General features: G+C 42.1%; 1 long non-coding RNA gene across 1 annotated transcript; it reads right to left on the bottom strand.

Annotated features, from left to right (window-relative positions):
* Window positions 1–3,576: 3,576 nt before the first annotated feature.
* LOC110310026 lies at window positions 3,577–7,355 on the bottom strand. The gene is made up of 3 exons (XR_002379796.1): window positions 7,313–7,355; window positions 5,012–5,121; window positions 3,577–4,292 (listed from the first exon to the last, which is right to left on the bottom strand). It is a non-coding gene; the product is annotated as an uncharacterized LOC110310026 (long non-coding RNA).
* Window positions 7,356–10,205: the final 2,850 nt, after the last annotated feature.

Raw genomic sequence — 10,205 nt, 5'->3', positions numbered from 1 at the left:
TGGAGCAGAAGCTGTGTTCCACTCACCAGAAGTCTCAAGATCCTGTGGTGGGTGTCGTGGGTAGTTGGCGGGTGTCAGCCGACCCTGCGCCCTAGCTACCCCAGTGCTGGTCAGACTGGAAGAGCGATTATAAGCTTTTTAGTTTTTAAATATTTCAAAACAACTATACACTATTTTAATGAAAATAGATATATTGTAATTTGCAATTTACAAATCTCCCTATAGCAAGTAAGTGCTATTTTCAACTTAAGAAAAATAAATATATTGATAAAAATATATAGACATTAATTAAAATATATATAAGTTCAGTTTTAATTTTGGTTTTTAGGAAGTCAGACTTCTACCCTATCAGTATTCGTAAGATAATAATAAGGTTTGCCACTTTGACCAAGAAATATCCGGACAGTTGAACTAGTAAACTAAAAAGCTCCACTCTATTCTAGGAAGAAGCATGCATTGTAAACCACCTTCAAATCTCTATTTCTGGCCTCTACATAGACTGGTACAGACATTTTAAAGTGTATTTTACAATAAAGATAAGAAATATCAAGTGACAGATGTGTATAACTCACTTAAAGAGCCACAGGAAGGCCAGACAGAGAGCAGAGTCTGTAAAGGCGGATGCTTGACAACCTGCATTCAATGCCCATGACCCTCACATGGAAAGGAGAGAACCAACCCCTGCAGGTTGGCCCCTGACCTTTACCTGAGCATCCTGAAAGACACATGTGCACACACTGATGGACACACACAGACACACATAGTCACACACACTAAATGAATGTTCTTAGGAAAAGATGGCTAAAGAACCACAGGGATTTGTGAAGTTGTTCCCAGTTGAGTGGTCAGGCAGTTTTCCTGAAACTGCCAAGTCTGTACTCTAAGGCAGCAATTCTGATCTTTCTTTAAAATTGGAAACATTCTTTTTCTTTTTCTTTTTTTAAAAGTATGTTATCAGTGCAGAAATTAGGTTTAAAGAGTTAGAGGTCAGAGAATTATGTCTCATTTGCGTGTTTGCAAATAAACTGTTTTTTACCATCTCCTAGCCTACCTTACCCATCACTGCCCTGCTGTGTGGACTCCATCAAAAATTCCTTAAACTAGGGTTTGTCTTTTTTCTTTTGGGGGGTGAGGAAGTGGTGTTTGAGCCTCACTGTACTCTTAATCCTCCTGCCTCAACCTCCCCAATATGGATATTTTAAGTAAGAGCCACCTTGTTGAGAATTATGCAAGCTTCCAAAGGCCCATTTTTATGAGGAATATAAATAAACATAGATAGATAGATGTTCGACAACTAATTTTAAAAGGTAGACATTTTCTGAATATTTGTTTTAAATGATGAACAATAACATAATAAGCACAAATACATATGCATTCAACACATTAAAAATTATTTAAGACAGAATGAAAAATAGTTCCTTGAGGACCACATTTCTCAGCCCTGCTTGCTAGAATTCTGGAACAAAAATGATCTTAAAACAGTCACTGACAGAAAGCCATCAAGTGCTCTGGCCATAAATCTTGTGTGTTTATTCTAGATTCCTGAGGACAAAGGTTGGGTCTACTTTTATGCCCAGTGCACTGTAGTTGCATAATCAATCTTTAACCATAAAGGTAGTGACTTTTCCAGAGCTGAGTTCTGCCCAGACTCTTCTCAGCCTTTTCTGAGTTTACAATACACACAGTACAGAGAGGGGATTTTTCAACTCCCAAAGAAACACAGACGTTCATACTTTCCAAATGTGACTGTGTCCTTCAGTTACCACACAGCTCCCTCTGCACAGCCATTACCACATATTTGTAAGATAAGCGAAGCCTGTCTTCACCCTTCCACCTCTTGGAAGGGTTGGATCTTATTCTGGAAAGGAGTAAGGCTGGAAGGAAGAGGTTGGCTTGAATTCAAATTTCAGTTCCTCTGCTGATGAACTTTGCAACTGTAAGGAATAAATGGAACGTTGGCCTCCAGTTCCCTATGAAAACACGGCAGTCATGGTGTCTGGAGAGATACTGAGAGTAAGTGAAGCAGCTGATGAGACATTCCCCAGTGTCCCTTCTTTCCTGCACATGTGTCATCCCACTCCCTGCACTGACCTTGTGGTCAAACTCTGTCTCTACAACCCATAGCTTGGTTTGGCCCCCAGCTTGCTATTGCTTTAGAAATCATCTAATCAGCAAATGAGAGCAGAAGATGGAACATCTTATAGATAAAGCCTTGTGTTTATCTTGTGTATTGATATAAGTCTTGGTGAATTCCAAGTCAGGGCAATTCTGTAATCACTGTAATCAGTAGACCCACTACTGAATAAATCCTCCTTAGGTAGCTGAACTTAGGTAGCCCAGTTCAGCCCGCTAATGGTGTGAGAAACCTCAAAGAGAAAGGAAACAGTTTAACAAACCATCCAGGTAAACCTGAGCTCTCCAGGACATTTTTCTAGAACCTATCCCTCTGCTTTAAGGAGGAGAACAACAACAACAACAAAACCAAAACCCTTAGACTATTTTGAGAAGCGTTGTCTCATTTCTGAAGGTCTGATTTCCAAGTCCTCCTTGTCACTACCAGTCTGCACACAGCCAAAGACACAGAGAGCCCCTCTCCGGGATTCTTCGAACTCAAAAGGTAAGACAAGCAACAAACAAACAAACAAACAAACAAAAACCCTAAAGTCTGATACAGGCTGAAAATTACGCTGAGGTACATGGAAATTGAATCTAGTGCTGCTGTCTTTTGAATGTGTTTCTTTAAAGTTCTATGTATTAGAAATCTAATGCCCTGTAAATACTAAGATTGCTAGAAATTAATATGGTAGCAATTATCCCTTAACCAGCTTTTTCTCAAATAACCACACAGAGACCTTTTAGTATTTCAAAGCCTTAGGCCTTAGCAGATAGACTCTCATAATAATAATAGCTCATTGTAAGTTAACCTGATTACCTAGTCCCATACATCCATGTGGCTAGCTGTCCCTTCAAAACCTGTGATCAAGTCAGTCTCTTCTCAGGTCTCCTGGGGAACAGGACCTTCCTACTTCTTCTTCCCACAGTTCCTTTTGCACTTCCAGGAAGTTCCACCTTCCACTTCCTGCCCAGCTAACTGGCCATTGGATTTTTTTTTTTTTTTTTTTTTTTTTTTGGTTTTTCGAGACAGGGTTTCTCTGTNTAGCCCTGGCTGTCCTGGAACTCACTTTGTAGACCAGGCTGGCCTCGAACTCAGAAATCCGCCTGCCTCTGCCTCCCGAGTGCTGGGATTAAAGGCGTGCGCCACCACGCCCGGCTGGATTTTTTTTTTTTAATTAAAGGCAATCAAAGAATGTGTTGGTCATATTCACAGATATCCTAGGGTGCAAACAGCTGGACAGTAGCAACAAGAAAATAGTACTGATAATGTTTCCTAAGTAATTTTGAACTAGAATACTAACCTCATTAATGACAGCCATGAGCCACTTCAGGAACGCAGTTTTAGACAAGGGAGCAGACTAGTTCTTGTTTGGGTTTTGCCTCCAGGGTCCACTGAGGTTTCTTCTAAAGTTCTTACAGGACTGAACGGTTTGTTCAAATGGGGTAAAAGAAATCACCTTTGATTTCCAAATTCAGTCTTGGATTCTAGGAAAGAGGCAATCATTACTTAGTCCTCGTGGAAACAGTGGGCAATTTGTTTTAACTTGAAGACTCCTGCTCCAGGAAACTGCCAGAAAAGAGGTAAAGGACTAGTCACATGGTGGGATGTGGACTAGAATGATAAGATTAAGTTAGATGAGCTGGCTAGGAGGAAGCCCAGGCAAAAGACCTAAGCTTAAAAATATATGAGTGTCCATGTGTTTATTCATTAAACCGACGTCAAGTCCAAGAAGGTCCCACTATTGTCTACCTAAGGGACTGTGTTTTACTGAGGACACCCCTTGCTCCCAAGAGACCAGTAACACCAGAAAGCAAAAGTTGGGACTTCAGAACTCAGGAAACTACCAAGTTCTCCCCAGCTGTGAGGTCCATGGGTGGCATCTGGGGTCCTCTGACTTCCAATCCACCATTGATGCCAAGCAGCCTAAACCTCTTCCCTCCCTCCTTTTACAGCCATTATCCTGGCTCCTTTGAACCTCTGCCACATGTTGTCAGCTGAGATTCTGTGAACCCAATGTTCAAGACTGAGTGTCAAAATTTCAGTGCTCTCAGGCTGGAGTGACAGCTCAGTTTGTAAAACACTTGTTATGCACTTGTGAGGATCTGTATACAAATCCCCAGATTCCAAGTAAAAGTCCAGAGTGGTAGCATCTTTCTCTGTAATCATCCCAGCACTCCTGCAAAGAGACGGGAGGTAGAGGCTGGGGAATCTCAGGGATCATGAAGGCCAGGAGAGAGAGAGAGAGAGAGAGAGAGAGAGAGAGAGAGAGAGAGAGAGAGAGACCTAGTGAGCCTGTCTCAAACAAGGCAGAAAATAAGAATGGAAAGTAGAATCTGGCCTGTGACCTCTACATATGCACCATGGTACCTGTGAACTGACATTCATGCACTCATGCACTCAAACATGAGCACACACACACACACACACACACTAAGACAGGTCTGGACTTTTCTTAAAAGCCAAGAAAAGAGGAGTGGAAAAAAGGGAGATGGTAGCCAACAAAAAGCACTGATTTTTCCAGCCCACACCTTTAATCCCAGCACATAGGAGGCAAAGGCAGGAGGATCTCTGAATGTGAAGCCAGCTTTGTCTACAGAGAGAGTTCTAGGACAGCTAGGTCTGTATAAAGAAACCCTGCCTGGGAAGGAGGGAAGAGGGGGAAGAAGAGATGGAAGAGGAGGAAGGAGAGGAGAAGGGAGAGGGGGAAGGAGTGATGGAAGAAGAGGAAAAGGAGGAGGGAGAGGAGGAAAGAGAGGAAGAAAGAGAGGAGGAGGGAGAGGAGGAAGGAGAGGAGGAGGGAGAGAGGGAGGAGGTGCTGATTTCTTGTGAGCTGGAATCCTGTTTCTCTTTCAGGCTCAGGAACATGTTCAGGATTAATTTAAACTCCATACTTACAGCTCAATGATGTCATCTTCTTCATGAGCTTTAAGTAAATAGGGCTCTGCAGTCAGGAGTCATAAATCTGAAGTTGTCTTTCCTGCCTTGCATCTCTGGAGTACTCTCACCTGCTAGAATAAACGATAATGAATGTAACGAAGATAAACTGTGTGGCATACATGGAAACTGTGACGCATGTGATGTCTTTGAAAATAACGTAGTGCTGTTTGTAGACATTGCTGTTCTTGGGGGCTCGCCTAGAAACTTTCCATCTGAGAGAAGAGATTTCCCAACACGTGACTACTTTCTCTGCATGTGAACATCAAATGTTTTTCTTTTCTCATTTTTCTTTAAAGTAGAAATTTTTGCATTTCTTTCTAAAGAAGTTGGGATCATTTATGACAGTTGGAAAAGTTTATGGGTTGTTATTAGCACAGTTGAGGATTATATATTTAGGAACTGGGGAGCAATTCTTTTGGGGGAAGGGGTCTGGCTTAACAAGGCAGTTTCCTACCTGGTAACTAATAAAGTGGTATTTCTCACAAGAGAGGTAAATGGATGTCTACATTAATCAAAATATAACCAAAGTTAACAATGAGGAAAAATTATTAGGTGTGATTTCCTCCTCCCCAGGAGAACTGGAGAAATCTACTATGTGACGTTTCTGTCGCCTTCCCCACATTCTCCCTGTATTAGCTACTTTTCCCGTGGCTGTGACAAAACATGTGTCAAAAGCCAGTTAAGGAAGGAGGGTTTAGCTATGTCTAATAATTTGGAGGTGTATTCTATTCCAGGAGGAGGAGAGGGGAAGCATGATGTAGGACCCTAGAGACACTGATCAGGTTCTGTTCAGAGTCAGGAAGCAGGAGATGAAGGTTGGTATTTGGCCAGCTTTCTCCATTTCAACCTGTTCAATACCCCTGCCTAAGGAATCCTGTTATCCAAAGGAAAAGTGGGCTTTCCTTTCTAGAAACACCCTCAACAGGTACACCAGGATGCTTGTTTCTATGGTAATTCTATATCCAGCCAAGTTGTCAGGAAAGACTAATCCCAGTTCCAGCCCTTGTCAGCTCGCCACCCAAACACATCACTTTAAATCAAATGTTCCACTCTTGGCCCTTATAGCCTCATTTCTATCACATAATGCAAACTGGATTTAGTCCAACTTTAAAGTCTTTATAATCTGTAACAGTCTCAACACTGTTCTGAGACTCAAGATAATCTCTTAGGAGTCCTGATAAATACAAAAGGCAGGTTACATAGCTCCAAAATACAATGGCACAGAATAAACATTACTAATGGGAGAAATAAGCAAGAAAAGATCAGACCAAAGCAAGGCTCATACCCAGAAAGACAAGAGCTAAATTCTGCAGTGCTATATGTAGCATCTCAGGCTTGTATAGAATCACTTGAATGACAACTGCCTTGGGCAACCTTGACCCTTTAGATCATGTGACATTTCTTGGGCCAGCTGCATTCCATTCCAGCAGCTTTCCTCAACAAACATCTCATGGTCCTGACGTCTCCAACATCTTGTAATGTCATCCACGTCAACTTGGGTTTCACCTTCCCAACTTTACAAGGTGGCTGTTCAGGGACTCCTTGCAAGGAACATATTGCCTGACTTCAGCAGCTTGGCTCAAGCCTCCATAAGCCCCACACCCTTGTGATTTCCTTGCCAAATCACATGATTTTGCTGCTTCAGATTCTGCTGTCAGTTTGACATGTAGAACTTCAGTTCCAACAGCCTCCAGTGTGGACCACGGGGGAAACCCTTTTGTAGGTTGTTTTGAGCAGAAAATGCCTCCAGTGGCTTCTGACAACAGGGTTTTCCATTGAACTTCCATTTCCAAATCTTCATTGAATAGAGTTTTGCTATCCAAGAGCCTTTCCTACTGTCTCTCCTGGTGGCAACCAATCACAGTTGTTTCTCCACAGCCTACCTGACCACAGTGGTAAACTTGCTCATACTCTTATCTTTACCACACTTCACATTCCCCGATCTTTGTGTTCTCTCTTGATGCAAATCTTAAGCACAGTAACTATCCCACAGTCTTAATGCTATCCTGTCCTGAGATTTCCTCCACTCAACAAATTAGCTTATTGCCCCATTCATAGTCTCAAGATGGGCAGAACGGGCTGGATTTCCTGCCAGGTTGTAACACATATCGCCTCTACTTCCATTCCTGACAGAGTCCTAGTCCTACTGTGAAACTTCCAGTTAGAACTTCTCTCAGTATCCTCTTCTTCCAAGCCACCTTCACAATTGTTCAGTAACCTCTGCCTATAGAATTCTACGAATTATAAAGATGGACTCACCACATTCTCCTATAGTTATCCCACAAACCTGTTCTCAGAAGCTGTGAACCACACGGGTTTATCACAGTAAGTGTCCCCTCCTTAGGTCCTACCAGTTTTCTATATAGGTTTGTTTTCTCATTGCTATGGCAGTTATCTGACAAAAGCTACTCAAGGAGAGAAAGGTCAATTTGGCTCACCGTGTGATCCAGCATGACTGGGAAGGTGTGGAGCAGGAATCTAAGGCCACACCACATAAGTGAGAACTGTGGGATTTTGGTTTCCTTTTTTAAAAAAAGATAGCAATACTATAAGAATGTGTTTTGCTTTAATCCCAGGTGTGGTGATATGAGGCTGCTTCAGATTGTCCACAGCAGCTGACTGTGATTTGCCTCATGCTCCAGCAGGGCTGTGATTTTGCCGGCTGCAGATAGTTTCTGCAGATTGTGTGACGTTTGGAATTCTGGGGAGTTTTCAAAGGATAAATAAATGCTAGGGCCCCAAGAGGCAGGGTGGGTTGTTGGTTGGTTGTTGTTGTTGATCACTGTTTGTTAAGTAGCTGTGTACAAAGAAGAAACAACAAGAAGAAATTATGTATCCTGATTATGAAGATAAAACTTACCCCAAGAAACTTGATGTCTCTAATCAGCAGTAAATAGATTAATAATAATATCACCCCCTTTCTGACACCTGACTTTATTTGGGTATCTCTTTCCTTTCCTCTTTATTCTTTTTTCTCTCTTATCTAGTGTTAGGGTTTGAAGTGGTGGGAAAAAAAGAGGTGGAGAAGGGTGGAAGAAAGATGAACATACAAAGTAGCTAAATCCAGCAACAGACATCTGCACTAGAAAACACAGCGAGTTGAATGTCAGTGCTCAGCTGGCATCCTACTTTAATCCAAGAACTCCAGTTCATAAGACAGAGTTGTCCACTTTCTAGATGGGTCTTCCCACTGCAATCAAACCCTGGCTGACATTCCAAAGGGGTATTTTCATGAAGACCATTAAAGTTGAGGGTAAAGATTAACACTCACAGTAACTCTCCCATTTCACACATAGAAAAAGCTTGATATGTCAAGAAGGAGATGTACCATTTAAAATGTATCTTCTAGAGCTGAGGTGGTGACATTAGCCTTTAATCCTGCACTCAGGAGGCAGAAGCAGATGGATCCCTGTGAATTCAAGGCCAGCCAGTATGGTCTACAATGTGAGTTTCAGAACAGCCAGGGCTACACAGAGAAACCCTGTGTCAAAAACCAAAACCAAAAATAACAAGTAAACTTACTATCTCAATGACTTGGCCAATGAATGAGACACAGAGAACTGCTTGGTTTGCTTGTCCATTTATTCAGTCAGTTTTGGTAAGCAACTAGATTAATCTACAAGGACCACCATAACAAAATAACACAGGGTGGTTGTCTTAAATTATAGAGTTTTTTTTTTCTTCTAACAGTTCTGGAAGCTAGAAATCCCAGGGTCCAGTTGGCAGGATTGGTTTCCACCGATTCATCTGCCCTGTATGTGTGGAAAGCTGGCTTCTTCTCCATGAGGCCTCCCATGGGTTTCCCTCTGTACATATCTTTGCCCTTACTTCATCTTCTTGTCTTCTTGGTATACCAGTCATACTGAATTATGGTCCACTTTAATTACCATTCTGATCCTTTTCCAAATACAGTCACATTCTGAGGTATTGAAGTAAGGACTGCAACATATGAAAGGAGGTCACCATTCAGTCCATACTGAATGCTTTCTGAAGGCCTTGTGAATGACACTATAAGTTACTTAAGGAATGGCTGAACTACAGGTAAGTAAGCACGGGAATGGGCTCCTGGCCTAGGTATATTGTTTACTGGCAATATGAGTCTGATTGGCTTTCTCATTCTGTCTAGATGTCTGAGCTCTCTAAATCAAATGAGGACAGAGAAAATAAACCACAGGATTTCTGTTCTAAGGTACAAGGTAACTGTATCTATTTGTCGAGGTCAAATAGTAATAGAGGAAAGGCAGGAGCAGCTGAGCACTGAGCTGATCCTGGTGTCAGAGGAGACAGCTCCTCCTCTAAAGCACCTGGAAAGCAACCCCAGTCTCTTCAAATACACCTCGACCACACTACATTCAAATACCCAACAGCAGCCAATAAAGTCTGCAGTGACGTTTCTGCACATCAAGACTGACAACATGGAACACTTTAAAGGTTTGGATATCTATATTTTGGCATGAGTGAGCATGTGCGTTAACCTATGAAAAGCAGAGGCCAAAGTCCCAAACCCTCCTCTATCACTCTCCACGTCATATTTTGAGGGGTTTCTCTGTGAACTAACTTGGGGCTCGTCATATCATCTTGGTTGGCTAGCCTATGAACCCCTGAGATCCTCCGTTTCCACTCTGGGGTTGTAAGAGCATGCTACCCTACTCTGCTTTTTCCATGGGTGCTGGAAATCTGAACTCGAATCCTCGTGCTTGCTGAGTAAACATTTTACTCTCAGAGCCATCTCAACCCTATTCCCACTTGAAAGATGTTTTTTATAAGCCATGCTTTTCCTTCACCTTTGATTTTAAAATAAAAGTTATTGGAGAGAATTCCTAGGAATGCATTGTATCTGGTAAAATCCTTCATGAAAGAGAAACCCGCTCCCAGAGGGTTTGCCTTCCACAGAGGGAAAGTACACCCTGGGTGTACTCCTATAGTAGTGCTTACTACTTAAAAGCTGTAGGGAGCTTCAGAGTTCCCAGAAAGCTTTTAGCTGATGCCTCTGCTAGCATCTACACAAGTCCTTCTAGGCAGGTTTACTACTGTCACTGGACAATCCTGAACCCAAGCCCTGTGTCTCCAATATAATCTCACTTCCTTGTGAGACACAACCCAGTATGCAATCAGTATGTGTGAATGAAAACTTGGACATTAAATGAAAAAA

The sequence above is a fragment of the Mus caroli genome, chromosome 15, assembly GCF_900094665.2.
Source record: "Mus caroli chromosome 15, CAROLI_EIJ_v1.1, whole genome shotgun sequence".
NCBI lineage: Eukaryota > Metazoa > Chordata > Mammalia > Rodentia > Muridae > Mus > Mus caroli.
The sequence above is the reverse complement of the archived record's forward strand: the minus strand, read 5'-3'. Positions and strand labels throughout refer to the sequence as shown.